Source organism: Dioscorea cayenensis, unplaced genomic scaffold, assembly GCF_009730915.1.
Source record: "Dioscorea cayenensis subsp. rotundata cultivar TDr96_F1 unplaced genomic scaffold, TDr96_F1_v2_PseudoChromosome.rev07_lg8_w22 25.fasta BLBR01001455.1, whole genome shotgun sequence".
In the NCBI taxonomy this organism is placed as follows: domain Eukaryota; kingdom Viridiplantae; phylum Streptophyta; class Magnoliopsida; order Dioscoreales; family Dioscoreaceae; genus Dioscorea; species Dioscorea cayenensis.
Genome location: NW_024087846.1, coordinates 57560 through 80968, shown reverse-complemented (window position 1 = coordinate 80968; position 23409 = coordinate 57560). Strand labels below are relative to the sequence as shown.

The following is a 23409-nucleotide window of genomic DNA, read 5'->3' as shown; positions in this document are numbered from 1 at the left end:
AAAAGTAACATAAAAACACACATATTAATGTAAAAAACTGAGAAAAGTAATGCTCAACATAAGGAATGAACGCTTCGCATTCATATCGCACAAGAACTTATCAAGGGACTAATTAGTTTTGTTTCTTGTTCCATTTTGCTTAAAAAAATGGAAAACTAAAAGAAAAAAAAAATATAAAAAATAGATTGTTTAGTTGTGTATTGGGAGTGGAAAGAGCTACCACCTATGAAGTATGAAGCTACCCTCATAAATCGGATACTAGTTATGCTCTAATGAGAGAAAGAGCTATCTCATGGGATGAGTGAAAGCTACCACCCAGGTAGAAAGAGCTACCTACCACCTCGAAAGTGGGAAAGCCACCTTAGCGGTCGCTTCGGAAAGGGCTACCTTAGAGGATGTGTGTAGCTACTACCATCTTTTTGTTTTTTGTTTTTTTTACGTTTTGTAGTTAAATAAGTCCCTTATACTTGGAACATTGAGGAGTATACTTTGGGTTTACTTGAGTAAGTTTACACACACTTACATGATCTCAGGTTTGTTGTCCTTTTTTATTCGAGTTTTTAGCTAGAGCATTGATTTTTCGTATATAGTGTTGAAATTTCCCTTACTTGTAGCAGGTCACTGTAGCAAACCACCATAGCAATTTACTGTTCAAAGCCGGCTGGAAATCAGAATTTCAGAGAATTCACACGGGCGTGTGAAAATTCCACAGGGGCGTGTGGAACATCAACAGGCCCATGTGGATGCCGATTTCAGCCCTATTTAAAGTCAATTTCAGCCCCAATTTCAGCATTATTTTCTCCCACTTTTCCCCAACTTGAGAGAGGGCGGTGGCTAGGGTTTAGAGGGGTTTTGGCAAGGCTTTTGGAGTGGTTTTCCGGCTTTAACACTGTGCTCCACTTGGAAGAAAGTTATTGGGGGAACTTTCATCGGCACCGATTCGGCGAGGTGCCCTAGGCTTGACAAGGGGACCTTTGGATAGGACGAGGCCACTCCACAAGACCATTGACACGAACACTGAGGAGGTTTTTCTATGGATTACTTATTTCTACATCCAATTTCATTATTGATTGTAACTAGCTCCATGGAGAGCTAAACCCCCTAGTGGGTAGTTGGATCTGTGAACCCTAGGATGCTATTATTTCATTAAACCTTTTATTATGCTTTCCTTAATTGATGTTTTAATTGAGTTCCAATCTTGAATGCTTGTTGAATGATTTCTCCCTTAGAGTGACACTAGGGTTAGGATTCTTATTGGTAACCCTTATAAGTGAGTAACACACCACGAGAGTTAGACAAAGCTAGATTAGAGAGGGTTGAGAGGGTGAGTCGAGAGGTAGCGGAGCGTCCCCTTTCCCCTCTAATGTGATTTATCCTACCTCCATTTCCTCGAGCTTTTTGTGGTTATAGTAGAGTGAATGGGCTAAGGGATGACCTTCCGCTAGGCTTAGTTGTAGAGGCAACGAAGTGAAGCGTTGAAGTGATTTTAGCACCTAGGGCTTCATGTGACTAGGGACCTTCCACCTAGACGAAAGGGTTAGGTTTACATTTAAGAAGAGGATTTATCTCTTGGAATCTCTAGAACTCATTGCGATTTTATGCGAGTGCGAGGTTGAGACATTATTCAATTTCTCCTCCGGGACATGTATAGAGTTAGGCATGGTTGACCTGAGATTTGGGACCATGTATTGAAAGATCTCCACGACTCATTAATGCATTAGTTAGAAAGCATAATAGAGGGTTTTGCACTTGAAACGATTGTCCTAGGCGGAACAAAATCCGGGTACCCCTTTTTTATCGATTGTCTTACCTCCCCTTTACATGTGCTCTCTTCCTTGTTTCTTTTACTTTTGTAACGTTATATCTTGTCACACAACTATTATTCACTTTACCTATTATTCACTTTATGCTTAGTTAAGAAACAATTTAAGTGTTTTTATTCCATGCTCCCTGTGGAGACGATACCCACTCATCTGGCATTTATTACTTCGACAAAGTCGTGCACTTGCGGGACATACGCAAGAGGCGTTTGTCAACTTCGTATTACTAATACACAAGCACTTATCAACTAGTCCCTTAATCATCGAACTTGAGTTTCCACAAGGTTTAATGACCGAGTAGTGTAACAAGTGTCAATCGAATAAAAATTTCTAAGAATTCAAGTAGAAACTAGAGCATGAGAACATTCAATGTTAAAAATTCTCTTAAACTTAAGAATACAACCATTGCAACTAAGGTGAACCGCCATAGCCTACATGAGCATGATCAATTAAAGCATAAGTATAGACATGTGTAATGTGAACTCCCCCCTCCTCCCCACACACACACTCACTTAAGATGTACATTTCCCTCAATGTACGAACGCAAGCACAATAAAATATAAAGCAATCAAAAACATATGTAGAGTTGGACAATTGAAACAATACTACCCTAAACTCCTAGAGGTATATTTGATAGAACTATATTCATTTAGAGTTGGGTTCCAATGGGTTGTGGAGCACACATGGCCATGTGAAAAGCACATTTACCGTGTCCATGACTAGTCCTCAATTTCCATACTCATAAGACCATCTGCACGTATACATAAGGGGGTTCAGTAAAGCTCAACAAAAACAAAATAAAACTCAAGTATATAAAGATATGAAAATGAAATAGAACTCGAGAAAACTGAAAATAAAAGATAAACTCAGAAGGAAGATCCTTTCTGAGTGATACAAGTCTGAAACATAATACTGAAATGAAATATGAAAAATAAGAACAAGGAAAAGTAAAGATGCCTCAAGCGTCAGTGTCTAGCTCTATCAACGCTGCTACTGCTATTGGTGCTAGATCAACTGGTGCTACTGGTGGTGATGATGGTGGTGGTGATGCCTAAGTAGTCCGGGTTCTCATCACAAAGGAGATGTCGCGTCTCACTCAAGTAACTGCTGTAGCACATCAAGACGCGCCATCACCTCAGTGTGGTTCACTGCTTGTAGTGCGAACCTCAGCCAAGTCACTCTATAGCACCCCTACAGCACTCTCGAGCCTCTCATAACAATCATGGGCTAGAGGTGGAGAGAAGATGCGTACTGGAGGTGTATTCTGTGTTGTGGAAGATGCCTCGATCTGCTCCCGTTCTGTTTATGGCTCGAGAACTAGCTATGACCCCTCTGCTGCATATCCCTCGGCCTCTACTGTGTCTGGCAGTGGCATGTTCATCACATACACTCCATCTCGATATCTCTTGAGTATCCCCATCAGACGCATAGTCTCTAAGACGAGGGGTGCCAGTACTACAATCTTCTCAGCTCCTTGAATGGTGTCTAGAAGATCATCCCCACTCTCGTATAATGTCCTTGATGCCTCAAATACTCTGCCATGATATCTCCTAAGTGAATCGGCTCGCTCTCCACCATAGAGTACAAATATAACAACTCCTCTCTACTCAAAATTCTAGTGTTGTCACCGCGGCCATTCACTGATCAACTCAAGATGGCATGAATATATCTATAACTCGGTTGGGAGAGGCATGTAGCCTTTACACTCCCGGCTCATAATGACCCTGGCCGCACAGTATCCTATATGCTCTCTGCAGAGTCAAACAACCAGGATAGTCAGTAGGTAAATGATCGCACTCCTCATTATTGGTGAATGCCTCATCATAGAGCCCAAGCCGGATAGAGAACTGTGTAACACTCATGCGATGGTACTAGCTAAATACTCTGAACTGAATTGCATCTATACTGTTGAAATTGGAGTATGATTAATGATGCAAGTACCTCTAGTGTCAAAATACGAATGGTCAGCTCACGAATCAGTAACAGACGGTGCCAACTCGCCATGGCAAGAAGCTGCTCAACATCATCTGCTATGTCATTGACCAACTGAATCTCTCTGATCGCACTCAAGTCCGAGAATCGTGTCTGACCGAACTTAAGCTTTGCCAGATGCTCGGGAATAGCGAACTCCATGTGCTATGGCTCAAGTGAAGGCTCGCGGGGATACTTGCTGGCCGCTTTCTTTGTTCTGGGAGCCATATCTGCAAGAATTGAAAAGAAATTTATCAAGTTTACTCAAAAAATCAATACTGCAGAAATCCACACGGCCGTGTGGAAATTCCGCACACCTGTGTGGATTCATGGGGCATGAAAATCGCAAGGTCCTTATGCTAAAAATCCCAAAATACATCACAAATTCATTTTTACACTTATTCTAAAGCATGCACCAACTATTTAATCATGAGAGCGAAGCACATTCACCAGTTTAATTGAATTAATTCAAGATTGGCGAAGAAAAGAAGGAATGATGGTTTACCTACATGATTAAGATGAAAAACTTGAGAACGGCCAGAAAACTAAAATGAAACTCCTCTAAATCAACGGTGAGAAGTACGAAGAGTGCAAGGGTGTATACTCTAAGTATTTAGAAGTGAGAAGACAAAGAAAGACAACTACGTTTTAAATAAAAACCTCGCCTCTTGGCATTCTATACATCCACACGGGCGTGTGGAAATTACCCACGCCCGTGTGACTCTACAGGGGAGTTTCACAGGGGCACTCATATGCCCCTGTGTGCTCTTGGGATAGTATAACTTGCCTCTGAACACATCCACACGAGCGTGTGGAAATTCCCCACGCCCTTGTGCCCACCCACAAGGGCATCCATACACCCTTGTGGCTTCTTTGTCTACTCGAGAAATTCTTTTAAGTGTTTCACACGCCCTAGTGGAAATTCCACACGGGCATGTGGATCTTCACAGGGGGACTCACAGGGGAACTCACACGCCCATGTGTCTTCCCGGGATGGCAGAGAACTCTCTACAGAGATTCACATAGACTTGTGGAAATTACCCAAGCCTGTGTGTATTTCAAAGGGTCATCCACAGGGACAGACATACACCCCTGTGTCTTCTTAGGATAGAGCTCTAAACTCTGCAGAGAACACACACACCCGTGTGGAAATTACGCATTGGCGTGTGACCGTCACAAGGTCGTTCATAGAGAACGATACAGACCCCTGTGTCCTCTCGGAACGAGCTCTGAATGAAAACACACGCTCGTGTGAAAATTTCACATGGCCGTGTGTATTCTCTAGAAGTTAGAACAAATTTCAGGCTCTGCAGAAAATTTTTGCACATTTACACATACTCAGAACTGACCTACATTATGCAAACTAACCAGAGAATCATAAAAAATACGCTCAAATGACTAAGAAACTTCACCACACACAATTAAGCACACGAAAACAAAAATAATCCATAAGAAAATCACAACAAAAGCATGTAAAAGAATAAGACACCAACACTCAAGCTCTTATTCATGCAAGCACTAAAATAAAATCTAGAAAACAGTAAAGATTTGGGTTGCCTCCTAAGAAGCGCTTGTTGGACATCACAAAGCTTGACATACCTAACCTTACCTCATGGGGGTTCATAGATGAGGGTTGTCCTCTTACCCATAACCTAAAGCATGATGGACATAATCTTTTCAAGGTAAAGGGGGAGTTGTCAAGCATGTTACCACATAAGGGTACGTCACCCTTACTTCGTTCTTGCACATCCCTATTAGCCTTAGGGCATTTCTTGTGATGTCTCCTTGCTCGATTCATCTTCTGGATCATCTTCTTCATGATCCCCTGGTCAGGTTGCACCTTGTCCTCTAGACCAAGCATCAAAACTTCTTCATTCTCCACCTCTTGGTCTAGTAACCGCTCGTACGGGTCCGAACACATCATTTCCTACACATATTCATCGATTAGCTCATTAGTAGTGTCAAGGAAGTAAAGAGTATCCTTAAAGTCAAGAGAATATCTTATGGCTTTGGTGAGGTGATATGACAACTTGGCATCACGAACTCTAAATGTCAAACTCTCCACCGTTCATGTCAATAAGAGCCTTGGAAGTGAACAAGAACGGCCTCCCAAGTATTAAAGGAACATCAACATCCTCATCAACATCCAATACTACAAAGTCCATAGGAAATGTGTACTTGTCAATATTCACAAGTGTGTCTTCGATGATGCCCCTCCAATGTCTAACTGTTTAGTCCGCCAATTGAAGTGTCATCCGAGTGGGCCTAGGCTCTCCCAAGCCTAGATTTTGGAAGATTGTGTAAGGCATGACGTTGATGCTAGCCCCTGAGTCCGCCAATGGATTCTCTTCACCCAAATTACCAATATTGCATGGAATGATAAAGCTTCCAGCGTCCTTCTTCTTGTTCAGCATATTCTTTTGCAACACCACAGAACATGATGTATCTAAAATCACAAATACACTCTCTTCCAACTTCCTCTTATTCATCAAGAGGTTCTTTAAAAGCTTTGCATGATGAGGCATTTGAGACAACGCCTCTTTAAATGGGATGTTGATATCCAACTGCTTGAATAGACCCAAGAACTTTTTGTATTGCTCATCATTTTGGTCGTTCTTCAATCTTGAAGGATAAGGGATTCTTGGCTTGTAGAGTGGTGGTGCCACCCTCTTTTTTTTAAATATTTCCTCAACCTCCATGATCTTGGGTGCTTCAACATTGGTCTTCTAGCTTGGGAGCCTACCCTCAACTTCATGACCACTTCTCAAAGTGATCAACTTCACATGTTCTCTTGTGTTGGTTTCAGTGTTACTAAGCAAGCTCCCTTAAGATCTTTCTGATAATGACTTCACAATATACCCCACTCGATTCTCTAAGTTATGCAATGATGTGGTGTGGTTGCGAAGTGTGGCTTCAACTGATTGAAATATTGTATCTGATGATGCAATGAACTTAGTCAAAGCCTTCTCTAGGTTGCTCATCCGGTTCTCCAACCCTGAAACTCGATTCTCCATATTCGGGGCTTGTTGTTGTTGTTGTTGGAAACCGGGTGGTGTCATCGTCTTCTATTGCCCTTGATTACTCCAAGAAAGGTTTGGGTGGCTCCTCCAACCCAGATTGTAGGTGTTGTTATATAGATTCCCTTGGCCTCTCATTACATTCCCTATAAAATCTACTTATTCCACTAAGGATGTACCACCAATAGAGAACGAGCAAATGGATGGAGAATATCCTCCCCCACACCTGGTACAACTAGTTATAGCCGCCACTCTAGGAGAATTTAGAGTCTCTAACTTCTTGCTCAATGACTCAACCTGGGCCGCCAATGAGATAATCGCATCAATCACATGAAATCCGGCTACCTGCTTTCTGTCCCTTGTGTTCTACTGATAACTATTCATAGCCATTTCTACTTGTGTTTTCAAGTACTATTCCAAGTGGATACGACTACCCACTCACCAGGGTACTTTATTATTTCCATAACCTGTACACTTACGGTACACACAGGCAAGAGGTGCATCACGTTTTTGGCACCTTTGTTGGGGAATAGGCATTTTGAAAGCATTTTGCACTTTGCTATTTTAGCTACTAATCACTTGTTCTATTTTACACTTTCCTATTATTCCATCGTTCTGTTTTGTTTTTCTTTCTTAAATTTGAGAGAAGATGATCAACATAACCGAAATATTTGACACAATCATGGGAATTGTTGAAGACATAGAACATAAGATGCAGTTGTTTGCAGTACAGCCAACTTGATGTTATTCCGTGCAAGAGCAACCCACAAGTAACCACCTTGTAGAAGAATCAGTTGTTGATCACATTAATGAGATCCAAGATACAAATTGCGAGCTAGATAGTGTTATACCAGTTATAAAAGTCAGTGCTATCATCTATGAGCTACCAGTTAGAAGGATGTTTGGAAAGGGTTCTTGCTCAGTTTGATTCTTTCAATACATGACAAAGGCATGAAATTTTCTCATGGGGTGTTTCAAAGGTAGTCCAAGAAAATTGTAAGATAGAGAATGTGATTGTTGTTGAAGATCATTCATAATCACATAAACAAGTGGATGGTTTAGAGAACGCACTCAAACAAGATTCAACATAGTTCGACGAAATTGATAGATTTAAGGAGAACAGATTGCGACAATCCATTGAGGAACCGCCCTAGCTGGAGCTTAAAACTTTGTTGGCACATTTGGAATACGTCTTTTTGATGGAAGAATTAAAGCTCCTTATCATTGTTGCTTTAAACATCTCAGCAGATCAGACGGACAAACTTGCGAGCATGGTGAAAAGATATAAATCTATTATTGCTTGGAAGATTTCTAATATAAAAGTCATCAATCCTTCATTTTGCACTCATAAAATCTTAATAGAGGACAATTATAGGTCTGTGATTCAACCCCAGAGAAGATTGGGTGAGTCCAACTATTGGATACAGGAATTATATACCCCATTGATAAGTGCTTGTTCGATACGAATGCGAAGTGTTCATTCCTTATGTTGAGCATTACTTTTCTCGGGTTTTTACACTAATATGTGTGTTTTTATGTTACTTTTATGCAGGTAGGTTTGTGAGGCTGAGTATGAAGGAAATAGGCCAATGTGGATCATAATGCACCAATTTTGGAGGAAATCTTGCTAAGGTTCAAACGCGAAGACATAGGTCAGGTGTGAGATGCTAGAGTGTGTGCCAACCTCCTCGTATTCGAGTGGGCACATCCATTTGGTGGGGCACAAAGGCAGTCACATTCGAGCATTCCGACTTATGCACATAGAACAAGAGCTCCACCAACGTGTACACCATTGAAGAAGCAAGTGATCCACGACGTGAACGTGTGCCCGTTGCGTTACCCCGATGAAAGTATGGAATTGGGAAGCTATTCAGGGTGAATACTGTAGTAGAGCACTGTAGCAACACTGTACCCTATGTTGTAGCAGCACTGCTCACAGCCGGCCGAGAAACCAAAGAAACCAAGAATCCACACGGGCGTGTGGAAATTATCCACAGCCGTGTGGAAATTCCGCACGGGCACGTGGAGCATCCATGCCCGTGTAGTCGCCCGATTCCAGCCCTATTTAAAGCCGATTTAGCCCCGATTTTGGTATTCTTTTCTTAATCTTTTCCCCAACTTGAGGGAGGGCTTCGGGTAGGGTTTTGAGGGGTATTGGCCAAGGTTTTGGAGAGGTTCTATGGTTAAGACATCATCATTCCTTAGGAAGAAAGTTGGTTGGGGAACTTCCGTCGCGAGGCGTATCCTATACCGGACGAGGGAATTCTTGGACGACGAGTAGAGGACTTTCCACAAGACCATCAACACAACTATCGAGGGGGTTTCTTTATGGATTCATTGCTTTTACATTCTATTTCTTTGATTGTACTTAGCTCCATGGAGAGCTAAACCCCTAGTGGGTACATGGGTATTTGTGAACCCTAGGATGTATTCGTTTCATTGAACTTCTTTATTATGCTTTTAATTAATTGATGTTTATTGTGAGTTACAACATTGAATGCTTGATTGTATGAACATTTCCCCTAGAGTGATACTAGGGTTGAGAGTTCTTGTTGGTAACCTTGTGAGTGAGTGACACACCACGAGCGTTAGACAAAGCTAGGTTGGAGAGGGTTGAGAGGGTGAGTTGAGAGGTACAGGAGCGTCCCCTTTCCCCTCGGGCGTGATAGATTCTACCTCCGTTCCTCGAGTTCTTTGCGGCCATAATAGAATGAATGGTCTAAGGGATGAACTTCCGCTGGGGCTTAGTTGCGCGTGCAACAGAGTGAAGCATTGAGGTGATCTTAGTATCTAGGGCTCAATTTCGGTTAGGGACCTTCCACCTGGACCAAAGGGTTAGTTCTATAATTAAGAAGAGATTTATCACTTGGAATCCCTAGAGCTCATTGCAACTCTATGCGAGTGCGAGTGACAAGGTCCCCTTGCGTATACCCCGCAAGTGCACGGGTTTATCGAAGTAATAATCCCGGGTGAGCGGGGTCGAATCCACAGGGAGTAGGGAGTAAAGACACTTAATTCGATTCTTAGCTATGTGGAGTATCAACAATGATAAGTGTGATAATGATTCGATTCTCAACAATTAAAAGCAACAAGTAAGAGAGCAAAAGTAAGGAGGAGGCAAGGCAATCGATAAAGATGGGGTACTCTGATGATGGTTCACCTAGGATAATCGCTTCAAGTGCAAGAACTCTCTATTATGCTTCCTAATCAATGCAATGGTGAGTCATGGAAATCCTTACATACATAGTCCCAAATCTAAGGTCAACTATGCCTAACTCTATTCATGTCCCGGAGGAAAGATTAAATAACCTCTCAACCTCGCACTCGCATAGAGTTGCAATGAGCTCTAGGGATTCCAAGTGATAAATATCTTCATAGATTTAGATCTAACCCTTTGGTCCAGGCGGAAGGTCCCTAGCCATAATTAAGCCCTAGATACGAAGATCACCTCAACGCTTCACTCCATTGCACGCGCAACTAGGCCCCAGCGGAGGTTCATCCCTTAGACCATTCACTCTAGGCCGCAAAAAACTCGAGGAATGGAGGTAGAATCTATCATGTCGGAGGGGAAGGGGGACTCTCCTGTACCTCTCGACTCACCCTCTCAACCCTCTCCAACCTAGCTTTGTCTAACGCTCGTGGTGTATCACTCACTCACAAGGTTACCAACAAGAACTCTCAACCCTAGTGTTACTCTAGGGGAAATGTTCATACAATCAAGGATTCAACGTTAGAACTCACAATAAACATCAATTTATTGAAAGCATAATAAAGAAGTTCAATGAAGCGAATACATCCTAGGGTTCACAATCACCCAAGTTCCCACTAGGGGTTTAGCTCTCCATTGAGCTAAGTACAATCAAAGAAATAGAATGTAAAAGCAATGAATCCATAAAGAAACCCCCTCGATGGTCATGTCGATGGTCTTGTGGAAAGTCCTCTACTGTCGTCCAAGGATTCCTTCGTCCGGTATAGGATACGCCTCGATCGAAGCTCCCCTACCAACCTTCTTCCTAATGGAATCACGATGTCGGAGCAGTAGAACCTCTCCAAAACCTTGGCTAATACCCCTCGAAACCCTAGTCGAAATCCTCTCGCAAGTTGGGGAAAAGATGGAGAAAACAATACCAAATCCGGCGTTGAATCGGCTTTAAATAGGGCTGGAATCGGGCAACTCCACGGGCGTGGACGATACACGCGCCCATGCAGAATTTCCACACGGGCATGGGTAATTTCCACATGACCGTGTGGATTCTCTCTGCTCGGGTTTTCTTGGCCTCTGTGAACAGATCGCTATAGTGCTCTGCTACAGCTTCGACCTGAATAACTTCCCAATTCCATACTTTCATCGGGGTAACGCAAATGGGGACACGTTCACATCGTGAATCACTTGCTTCTTCAATGATATATATGTTGGTGAAGCTCCTGTTCTTATATGCATAAGACGGAATGCTCGAGTGTGACTGCCTTTGTGCCCTCCAAATGGATGTCCTCACTCGAATGCGAAGAGGTTGGCACACACTCTAGCATCTCACACCTGTCCTATGTCTTCGCGTTTGAACCTTAGCAAGATCTCCTCCAAAATAGCTGCATTATGATCCACATTGGCCTATTTCCTTCATACTCGACCTCGTAACCATACCGCATAAAAAAATAACATAAAAAAACACATATTAATGTAAAAACCTAAGAAAAGTAATGCTCAACATAAGGAAAGAATGCTTCGCATTCATATCACACAAGCACTTATCAGAGTGCTCGAGTGTGACTGCCTTTGTGTCCCACCAAATGGATGTGCTCACTCGAATGCGAGGAGGTTGGCACACACTCTAGCATCTCACACATGTCCTATGTCTTCGCGTTTGAACCTTATTAAGATCTCCTCCAAAATAGGTGCATTATGATCTACATTGGCCTATTTCCTTCATACTTGGCCTCACAACCCTACCTGCATAAAAGTAACATAAAAACACACATATTAATGTAAAAACCTGAGAAAAGTAATGTTCAATATAAGGAATGATCGCTTCACATTCATATCGCACAAGCACTTATCAAACTCCCCCACACTTAAGCTTTTGCTTGTCCTCAAGAAAACATTAAAACATTCTGTGCATCAATGAAGAAAATGTTGAAAGTGCTTGGCCTTAGGTTCACCGAGGTATACAAAGAAAGTATTCTACAAGTAAGGAAAATTTCAACACTAAATACGAAAAATCAATGCTCTAGCTAAAAACTTGAATCAAAAAGGACAACAAACCCGAATTTCGTGTAAGTGTGTGAACTCACTCAAAATAACCCAAGTTATACTCCTCAAAGTTCTAAGTACATGGGACTTATTTATCTACAAAAGTGATAAAAATTTTAAAAGATGGTAGTAGCTTCACACATCCTCTAAGGTAGCCCTTTCCAAAGCGGCCGCTAAGGTGGCTTTAACACTTTCGAGGTGGTAGCTCTTTCTACCCGAGTGGTAGCTTTCACTCATCCTATGAGATAGCTCTTTCTCTCATTAGGGCATAACTAGTATCTGACTTGTGAGAGTAGCTTCATACTTCATAGGTGGTAGCTCTTTCCACCCAACAAACACAAATAAACAATAAAACTATTTTGTTCCTTCTTTTCATTTTCCAATTTTTTTTTCAAAGTTTAGCAAAAGAAGTAAACCTAACTAGTCCCTTTAACATCAAACATGAGTTTCCAATAGAGTTCAAAGAGTGAGTAGTGAACTAAGTGTAAATCGGGCAAAAATTCCTAAAAATTCAAGCAAGAACTAGAGCATGAAAACATTCAATGTTAACAATTCTCCTAGACTTAAGAATACAATCATTGCAACTAAGTTGAACCGCCATTGGCTATGTGAGCATATATCAATCAAGAACAATAGAAAAGATGTGCGCATTTTGAAACTCACCCCCACACTTAAGATGTACATTGTCCTCAATGTACTCATGCAAGATCACTCAAAATACATCATTCAAAAATAGATGTGGGAGAAGCAATCAAAACAATACTCCCCTGACTCCTAGTGTTATGTTTGATGAAGCTAATTCGTAGGGAGTAGTATTCCAATGGGTTGTGAAGCTCACACGGTCAAGTGCCGAAGCACCTTGGTCGTGCCCATGACTAAGTCTTAATTCCCAAGATGACAAGACCATCTGCACGCATACACGAAGGGGTTCAGTGAAGCTCAAGAAAAACAAAAATAACTCGAGTGTATAAAAGATGAAGCAATGAATACAACTTGATAAATGCAACATAACATAAACTCAGAATGAAAAATCCTTTCTGAGTGAACAAGTCTAAAAACAAGAAAATAAAATAAAGTAAAATGCATGAAAGTAAAAGAAAAGTCAAGTGTCGCAGTCGCTCTCAGGCTCCGCTGCTGCTGCTGCTGAAGTGGAAGCATATAGTGAGTCCTCCGGTGCTAGGGTCGAGGATGAAGGTGCTGGAGGAACTGACAAGGCCTGAAGAGTCCTCGGCTGCAGGACAAATGATGAGGTAATGTCTCGCTCTAGGATCTGCTGTAATATGTCAAAACATGCCATGAACTCTGTGTACTGAGTAGCCTGCGTAGCCCTAATCTCGGCAACCTCGGCTCGGACCACTCCTATAGCTTTCTCGAGCCTCTCAAAGCGATCATTGGCTCGAGATGGTGAAAACATACGCACTGGTGGTGGTTCCTCGGCACTGGAGGTGCCTCGGTCTCCATCGATCTGCCGGCTAAGGCTCGGGGCGGGCCGAGATGCTCCGCTTCATCCTCGCCTATCTCCGGGGCTGGTAGGACTAAAAGCAAAAACCCCCGTCCGCACCCCGCGGACCATGCCCATCAACCGCATCGCCTCTAGACCCGGGGAGCTGGGTACACTCATCTTCTCGGCCCCGCGAATCGAATCCAAGAGACCCATGCCCAGCACTAATCTCGTAATGTAAGGGCCCGAGAAGATCTCTCCCAGTCTAGCATACTTTCCCTGATGTCTGATGTAATCAGCCAGGATGTGCCCTAAGTGGATCGGTACGCGCTGTACCATCGAGTACAAGTACAGCAGCTCCTGACGGCTCAAGACACCAGTACTGTCACCACGGCCATTCACCGACCTACTCATGATGGCGTGCAAATATCTCTATGCATGTCGGGAAAGGCACGTGGCCTTGGACACCCCCGGCTCGTACTGACCTTGACCATATAGCACTCTGTAAGCTGTCTGCGGGGTCAAGGTTCCAGGATAATCAGTAGGCAACTGTACATACTCCTTTGTAGCTGTGAATGCCTCCTTGTATAGGCCAAGTAGTATGGAAAACTGCGTAATGCTCAAGCTATGCTCAAGCCAAGTAGTACGGAAAACTGCGTAACAGAGTGAAGCGTTGAGGTGATCTTAGTATCTAGGGCTCAATTTCGGTTAGGGACCTTCCACTTGGACCAAAGGGTTAGGTCTATAATTAAGAAGAGATTTATCACTTGGAATCCCTAGAGCTCATTGCAACTCTATGCGAGTGCGAGTGACAAGGTCCCCTTGCGTATATCCCGCAAGTGCAAGGGTTTGTCGAAGTAATAATCCCGTGTGAGCGGGGTCGAATCCACAGGGAGTAGGGAGTAAGGAAACTTAATTCGATTCTTAGCTATGTGGAGTATCAACAATGATAAGTGTGATAATGATTCCATTCTCAATAATTAAAAGCAACAAGTAAGAGAGCAAAAGTAAGGAGGAGGTAAGGCAATCGATAAAGATGGGGTACTCGGATGATGCTTCACCTAGGATAATCGCTTCAAGTGCAACAACTCTCTATTATGCTTCCTAATCAATGCAATGGTGAGTCGTGGAAATTCTTACATACATAGTCCCAAATCTAAGGTCAACTATGCCTAACTCTATTCATGTCCCGGAGGAGAGATTAAATAACCTCTTAATCTCGCACTCGAATAAAGTTGCAATGAGCTCTAGGGATTCCAAGTGATAAATCGCTTCCTAATTATAGACCTAACCCTTTGGTCTAGGCGGAAGGTCCCTAACCACAATTAAGCCCTAGATACTAAGATCCCCTCGACGCTTCACTCCATTGCACGCGCAACTAGGCCCCAGCAGAGGTTCATCCCTTAGACCATTCCCTCTATTATGGCTGCAAAGAACTCAAGGAACGGAGGTAGAATCTATCACGTCGGAGGGGAAAGGGGACGCTCCTGTACCTCTCGACTCACCCTCTCCAACCTAGCTTTGTCTAACGCTTGTGGTTTGTCACTCACTCACAAGGTTACCAACAAGAACTCTCAACCCTAGTGTCACTCTAGGGGAAATGTTCATACAATCAAGCATTCAAGGTTGGAACTCACAATAAACATCAATTTATTGAAAGCATAATAAAGAAGTTCAATGAAACGAATACATCCTAGGGTTCACAATCACCCAAGTACCCACTAGGGGTTTAGCCCTCCATGGAGCTAAGTACAATCAAAGAAATCGAATATAAAAGTAATAAATCCATAAAGAAACCCCCTCGATGGTCGTGTCGATGGTCTTGTGGAGAGTCCTCTACTCGTTGTAAGGGATCCTTTGTCCGGCCTAGGATATACCTCGCCGGATCGATGCCGACGAAAGCTCTACCAATAACCTTCTTCCAAACGACGCGCGATGTCAGAGCCATAGAACCTCTCCAAAACCGTAGCCAATACCCCTCACAATCCTAGCCGAAGCCCTTTCTCAAGTTGGGGAAAAAATGGAGAAAAGAATACCAAAATCGGGGCTGAAACGGCTTTAAATAGGGCTGGAATCGGGCAACTCCACGGGCGTGGACGCTACACGCGCCCGTACGGAATTTCCACACGGGCGTGGATAATTTCCACACGCCCGTGTGGATTCTCTGTTTCTCTGATTTCTCGGCCGGCTATGAACAGTGCTGCTACAGTACTTCCTACGGTGCTCTGCTACATCTTTTGACTTGAATAGCTTCCCAATTCCATACTTTCATCGGGGTAACGCAAACGGGAACACGTTCACGTCGTGAATCACTTGCTTCTTCAATGATATATATGTTGGTGGGGTTCTTGTTCTTGTATGTATAAGACGGAATGCTCGAGTGTGCTTGCCTTTGTGCCCCTCCAAATGGATGTACTCACTCGAATGCGAGGAGGTTGGCACACCTCTAGCATCTCACACCCTGTCCCTATGTCTCCGCGTTTGAACCTTAGCAAGATCTCATCCAAAATAGGTGCATTATGATCCACATTGGCCTATTTCCTTCATAATCGGCCCTCACAACCCTACCCGCATAAAAAGTAACACAAAAAACACATATTAATGTAAAAAACCTGAGAAAAGTAATGCTCAACAAAAAGGAATGAACGCTCGTGTTCATATCGCATTTAACACTTATCAGTGAGGTGTTGAGATTGTTCGATTTCTCCTCGGGACATGTACTGAGTTAGGCATAGTTGACCTTAGATTTGGGACTATGTAATTAAGGATTTTCACGACTCACTATTGCATTGATTAGGAAGCATAATAGAGTATTCTTGCACTTGAAACAATTATCTTAGGCGGAGCATTATCCGGGTACCCCATCTTTATCGATTGCTTTACCCTCCTTCTTTACTTTTGCTCTCTTACTTGTTGCTTTTACTGTTGAGAATTGAATCATTATCACACTCATTATCACACTCATCATCATTGAATCATTAACAGTTACTTGCCCCTGCGGGACCTTTTCTTATAGAAGAATGCCTTTCGGATTGTGCAATGCTCCGGCGACATTTCAACGCTGCATAAATGTTATTTTTCATGATCTTTTAGAAGACATCATGGAGGTATTCATGTATGATTTTTCGGTATTTGGAGACTTCATTGATATTTGATTAAGAAACTTAGAGAGAGTATTGGTGAGATGTGAGGAAGCAAACCTTGTTCTTAATTAGGAAAAGTGTCACGTTATTGTCCAAGAGGGCATTGTCCTTGATCACAACATCTGCCTATTGGGGATGGAAATGGATAAGGCAAAGATCAAAGTCATAGACAAACTTCCTCCACCAATAAATATGAAAGGAGTTTGTAGTTTCTTGGGCCATGCAGGCTTCTACGGAAGGTTCATCAAGGATTTTTCAAAAATCACTCAACCATTGACAAACTCCTAGAAAAAGATGTGCCCTTCAATTTTGGAGATAATTGCTTGGTTGCTTTCAATTTGCTGAAATAGAAATTAATGCAAGCACCAATTCTAATTACACCGGATTGGAACAAACCATTTGAGATCATGTGTGATGTGAGTGATTATGCTATTGGAGCAGTTTTGGGGCAAAGGAAGGTTAAATAGTTCCAACCAATCTATTATACTAGCAAGAATCTCACGAGTGCTCAAGAGAACTACACTACTATAGAAAAAAGAGTTGTTAGCAGTGGTGTTTGCCTTTGACAAGTTCAGACCATATCTCATCTTATCTAGGGTCACGGTATTTACAGATCACTCGGCACTTCATTATTTCATGAACAAGGCTGATGATAAACTGAAGTTGATCCAATGGATTTTACTGTTGCAAGAGTTTAATATGGAGATAAAAGATAAGAGAGGGGCCGAAAATGTATTTGTATACCATTTGTCTCAATTAGAAGGTTGTGAAAGGCAAGAGCCATCAAACAAGGAAATTAACAATTTCTTTCCCGATGACCATTTGTATTCAGTCCAAAGATTGGCATCAGGTGACACTCCATGGTTCATAGAATTTGCAAATTACTTATCAGGTAAAGTTCTTAAGCAAGGACTCACATTCCAACAAAAGAATAAGTTTTTCAATGATTTAAAGAAATATTTTTGGGGCGATCCATTCTTGTTTTGCATTTGTGCAAATCATGTGGTCCGAAGATGTGTATCAAGAGAAGAAGGTTGGGACATACTTGCACATTGTCACTCAAGAATGGTTGGGGTATTGTCACTTAATGAGAACTGCTGAAAAAGCCTTGGCTGCTGGGTTTTATTGGCCAACTTTGTTTTAGGATACACATCAGTTTGTTCTTCGATGTGATAATTACTAAAGAGCAGCAAATCTTTCGCGACGGGAATAATTGCCTCAGAATCTGATGTAATTTTACGAGGTGTTTGATGTGTGGGGTATTGATTTCATGGACCATTTCCGAAATCCAACTGTAATCAATATATTTTGGTGGCTGTTGATTATGTTAAAAATCGATGGAGGCTCAAGCTCTGCCTACTAATGATGCTCGGACCATGGTTAAATTTTTGAAGAGGTTCACTCGATTTGGAACCCCAAGAATTATCATCAGTGATCGAGGAACTTATTTTTCCAACACTCAACTTGAAAAGGTGTTGAAGCATTATGGAGTACATCATTGCCTTGCTACCCCCTACCACTCGGAGATGAGTGGTCAAGTGGAAGTCACGAATATAGAGCTTAAGAGAATATTAACAAAGTCAGTGAAACAAGGAAAGTAAGATTGGTCAGAATGCTTAGATGACACACTATGGGCTCATAGAACAGCATATAAGACTCCAATAGGTACCACTCCCTACAATTTGGTTTATGGTAAATCGTGTCATTTGCCCGTAGAACTTGAGCATAAAGCATATTGGGCCATTGACAACACCCCTTGCGTATATCCCGCAAGTGCACGGGTTTGTCAAAGTAATAAAATCCCAGGTGAGTGTGTATCATATCCACAAGGAATAGAGAGTAAAAATACTTAAGTTGTTTCTTAACTAAGAGAAATATGAATAGTGATTTCTGTGGTAAGATGTAATGCAAACAAAAGTAAAAGAGACAAAAGAGAGAGCACAAGTAAAGGAGAGGTAAGGCAATCGACATAAATGGAGTACTCGGATATTGATCCGCCTAGGACAATCGTTTCAAGTGCAAAAACCCTCTATTATGCTTCCTAACTAATGCATTAATGAGTCGTGGAGATCCTTTAATACATGGTCCCAAATCTAAGGTCAACCATGCCTAACCCTATACATATCCCGGAGGAGAAATTGAACAATCTCTCAACCTCGCACTCGTATAGAATTGCAATGAGTTCTGAGATTCCAAGTGATAAATCATCTTTCTATATGTAGACCTAACCCTTTGGTCCAGGCGGAAGGTCCCTAGCAACAATTAAGCCCTAGATGCTAAAATCATTTCAACGCTTCACTCCATTGCACTCGTAACTAAGCCCCAGCGGAAAGTCATCCCTTCGCCCATTCACTCTATTATGACCACAAAGAACTCAAGGAATTGGAGATAGGATAAATCACACCAGAGGGGAAAGGGGATGCTCCGCTACCTCTCGACTCACCCTCTCAACCCTCTCCAATCTGGCTTTGTCTAACTCCCGCGGTGTATCACTCACTCACAAGGGTTACCAACAAGAACTCTCAACCCAAGTGTCACTCTAAGAGAGTATTCATACAATCAATGCATTCAAGATTGGAACTCAATAAAAACATCAATTAATGAAAGCATAATAACAAGGTTCAATGAAACGAATACATCCTACGGTTCACAAATCCAAGTACCCACTAGGGGGTTTAGCTCTCCATGGAGCTAGTTACAATCAACAATGAAATCAAATGTAAAAACAAGTAATGCATAAGAAACCCAATCGATAGTCGTGACGATGGTCTTGTGTAGAAGCCTCGAATCTTCCAAAGGTCCCTTTGTCCGGCCCAGGATACACCTCACCGGATCGGTGCTGACGAAAGCTCTCCTACTAACATTCTTCCAAACCGAGCGCGATGTCAGAGCCATAGAACCTCTCCCAATCCCTAGCCAATACCTATCAAACCCCTAGCCGCAGCCCTCTCTCAAGTTGGGGAAAAGACGGAGAAAAGAATGCTCAAATCGTGGCTGAAATCGGCCTTAAATAGAGCTGGAATCGGGAATCCACACGCCCATGTGAATATTTCACACGGCTTGATAAGTGCTTGTGCGATATAAATGCGGAGCGTTCATTCCTTATGTTGAGCATTACTTTTCTCAGGTTTTTACACTAATATGTGTGTTTTTATGTTACTTTCGTGCAGGTAGGGTTGTGAGGCCGAGTATGAAGGAAAGAAGCCAATGTGGATTACAATGCACCGATTTTGGAGGAAGTCTTGCTAAGGTTCAAACGCGAAGACATAGGTCGGATGTTAGATGCTAGAGTGTGTGCCAACAACCTCGTATTCGAGTTTGGCACATCCATTTGGAGGGGCACAAAGGCAGTCACACTCGAGCATTCCGACTTATGTACATAGAACAAGAGCTTCACCAACTTGCCTATTTGCGTTACTCCAATGAAAGTATGGATTCGGGAAGCTATTCATGCCGGACACTGTAGTAAAGCACTGTAGCAACACGGTAGCAAGTACTGTAGCAGCACTGTTTACAGACGGCCTAGAAAACAGGAGTTCAGAGAATCCACATGAGCATTTGGAAATTATCCACGCCCGTGTGGAAATTCCGCACGGGCGCGTGAAGCATCCACGCCCGTGTAGTCACCCGATTCCAGCCCTATTCAAAGCCGAATCAGCCCCGATTTTACTATTCTTTTCTCCATCTTTTTCCCAACTTGAGGGAGGGCTTCAGTTAGGGTTTTGAGGGGTATTAGCCAAGGTTTTGGAGAGGTTCTATGGTTCCGACATCATCATTCCTTAGGAAGAAAGTTCGTAGGGGAACTTCCGTCGCGAGGCGTATCCTATACCGGACGAGGGAATTCTTGGACGACGAGTAGAGGACTTTCCACAAGACCATCAACACAACTATCGAGGGGTTTCTTTATGGATTCATTGCTTTTACATTCTATTTCTTTGATTGTACTTAGCTCCATGGAGAGCTAAACCCCTAGTGGGTACATGGGTATTTGTGAACCCTAGGATGTATTCGTTTCATTGAATCTCTTTATTATGCTTTCAATTAATTGATGTTTATTGTGAGTTACAACATTGAATGCTTGATTGTATGAACATTTCCCCTAGAGTAACACTAGGGTTGAGAGTTCTCGTTGATAACCTTGTGAGTGAGTGACACACCACGAGCGTTAGACAAAGCTAGGTTCGAGAGGGTTGAGAAGGTGAGTTGAGAGGTACAGGAGCGTCCCCTTTCCTCTTCGACGTGATAGATTCTACCTCCGTTCCTCGAGTTCTTTGCGGCCATAATAGAGTGAATGGTCTAAGGGATGAACTTCCGTTGGGGCTTAGTTGCGCGTGCGACGGAGTGAACGTTGAGGTGATCTTAGTATCTAGGGCTTAATCGTGGCTATGGACCTTCCACCTGGACCAAAGAGTTAGGTCTATAATTAGGAAGAGATTTATCACTTGGAATCCCTAGAGCTCATTGCAACTCTATGCGAGTGCGAGGTTGAGAGGTTATCCAATCTCTCCTCTGGGACATGTATAGAGTTAGGCATAGTTGACCTTAGATTTGGGACTATGTAATTAAGGATTTCCACGACTCACCATTGCATTGATTAGGAAGCATAATAGAGGGTTCTTGCACTTGAAACAATTATCCTAGGCAGAGCATTATCCGGGTACCCCATCCTTATCGATTGCCTTACCCCTCTTCTTTACTTTTGCTCTCTTACTTGTTATTTTTATTGTTGAGAATTGAATCATTGTCACACTTATTATCATTGATCTTTCACATAGCTAAGAATCGAATTAAGTATTTTTATTCGCTATTCACTGTGGATTCAATACCCTCATCCAGGATTATTACTTCGACAAACCCGTGCACTTGCGGGATATACGTAAGGGGACCTTGTCAAGTTTTTGCCGCCGTTGCCAGGGAATAGGCGTTTAGAGATACTTTGCACTTTGTTTTCTTAGCTATTTCACTATACATTCTATTTCCTATCTTCTTATTCTATTATCGTTCTGATTTCTTTTTCCTTCTTTTTGGGTACATCTCCAGGTTATGACCCAAGGGAATCCCTCAACATTAATTGAAGGAGATCCTGAGCTTGAACATACACTTAGAAGAAAAGGGAAAGAGCCTGTACAAGAACAGTCTAATCCAACTGATTTGGAAGTAGAAGAATCTGAAAACATGGCAGAACAGAATGAGCAACAGCGAACATTATCCAATTATGCCAGACCTTTAGTGTTGGGGACACAATCGAGTATTGTGCATCCCCCGATTACGACTCGAACTTGAGCTAAAAGCCGCATTCATCCACATATTGCAGCAATCCGCACAATTCAATGGTTTGGCCGATGAGGATCCAAATAGTCACATAGAGAGCTTTCTCGAGGTGTGTGATATCTGTGAAGATAAATGGGGTGACGGATGATGCCATCAAATTGAGAGCCTTCCCATTTTCCCTAAAGGGGAGAGCGAAGCAGTGGCTACACTCATTACCTACAGCGTCAATTACCACGTGGGAGGAGATGGTGGAAGCTTTTCTTGCTCGTTATTTCCCTCCCGAAAAATCAACAAAGCTTAGGAACGAGATCTCATCCTTTGTTCAGTTGGAATTGGAGTCTCTATTCGATACATGGGAAAAGTTCAAGGAGCTCCTGAGAAAGTGCCCGCAACACGGATTCCCGGAGTGGATGATTGTTCAAACCTTTTACAATGGTTTGAACCCGAGTACAAGGCCCCCGATGAGGCCCGTCAATTAATTGAGAAAATGGGGTTAAACAGCTACCAATGGAATGCTAGGGAGAAGAAAAAGGTGGCCGGTCTCCATGAAATAGATGCGGTAACTTCATTGGCGGCTCAAGTGGAGAATCTGAGTAAGAAGTTAGATCTTCTAACTTCAAATAGAGTGGCAACCGTGACTAATTGCAATGGGTGTGGTGGAGGACATGCTCCCTCCGATTGCCCGATTTCTATTGGTGATGGTTCTTCGGTAGAGAATGTTGATTTTGTAGGTAATGGCATAAGACCTCAAGGAAACCCATATAGCAATACCTACAATTCGGGTTGGAGGAATCATCCCAATTTCTCATGGAGTAATCAAGGTCCACAAAAGGCCATAGGGTTACCGGGTTTCCAACAACAACAAGCCCCTCAGGTGGAAAACAGAGTCTCAGGTTTGGAAACCCGAATGAGTGACCTAGAGAAGCACTTGACTAGATTTATACAATCTGCAAATACAAGGTTTGAATCAGTCGAGTCTACACTTCGCAACCACACCGCCTCGTTTGATAACCTTGAAAATCAGGTGGGGCAAATTGCGAAGTCTCTCTCTGAAAGGCCACATGGAAGCTTGCCGAGCAATACAGAGACCAATCCTAGAGAGCACGTGAAGGCGATCACTTTGAGAAGTGGTCGTGAGATTGAAGGTAGGCTTCCGAGTGAGAAGCCAAAAGAACACGCACCCGAGGCTATAGAGGTTGAAGAGGGAACAAGCAAAGAGAAAGATGTGGTACCCCCACCTTTCAAGCCAAGAATCCCTTATCCCTCTAGATTGAAAAATGACCAAGGGGATGAACAATATAAGAAGTTCCTGAGTTTGTCCAAGCAACTCCACATTAATATTCCTTTTGTTGAAGCATTAGCCCAAATGCCTAAGTATGCGAAGTTCTTGAAAGACTTGTTGACTAACAAGAGGAAGTTGGAGGAAAGTGCTTTAGTGATTTTAGATGCTTCATGCTCGGCAGTGTTGCAAAAGAACATACCGAACAAGAAGAAAGAC

General features: G+C 42.6%; 1 non-coding gene across 1 annotated transcript; it reads right to left on the bottom strand.

Moving 5' to 3' along the window:
• Positions 1-22204: 22204 nt before the first annotated feature.
• LOC120256464 lies at positions 22205-22311 on the bottom strand. Its single transcript, XR_005535314.1, has one exon. It is a non-coding gene; the product is annotated as a small nucleolar RNA R71 (small nucleolar RNA).
• Between the last annotated feature and the right edge of the window lie 1098 nt (positions 22312-23409).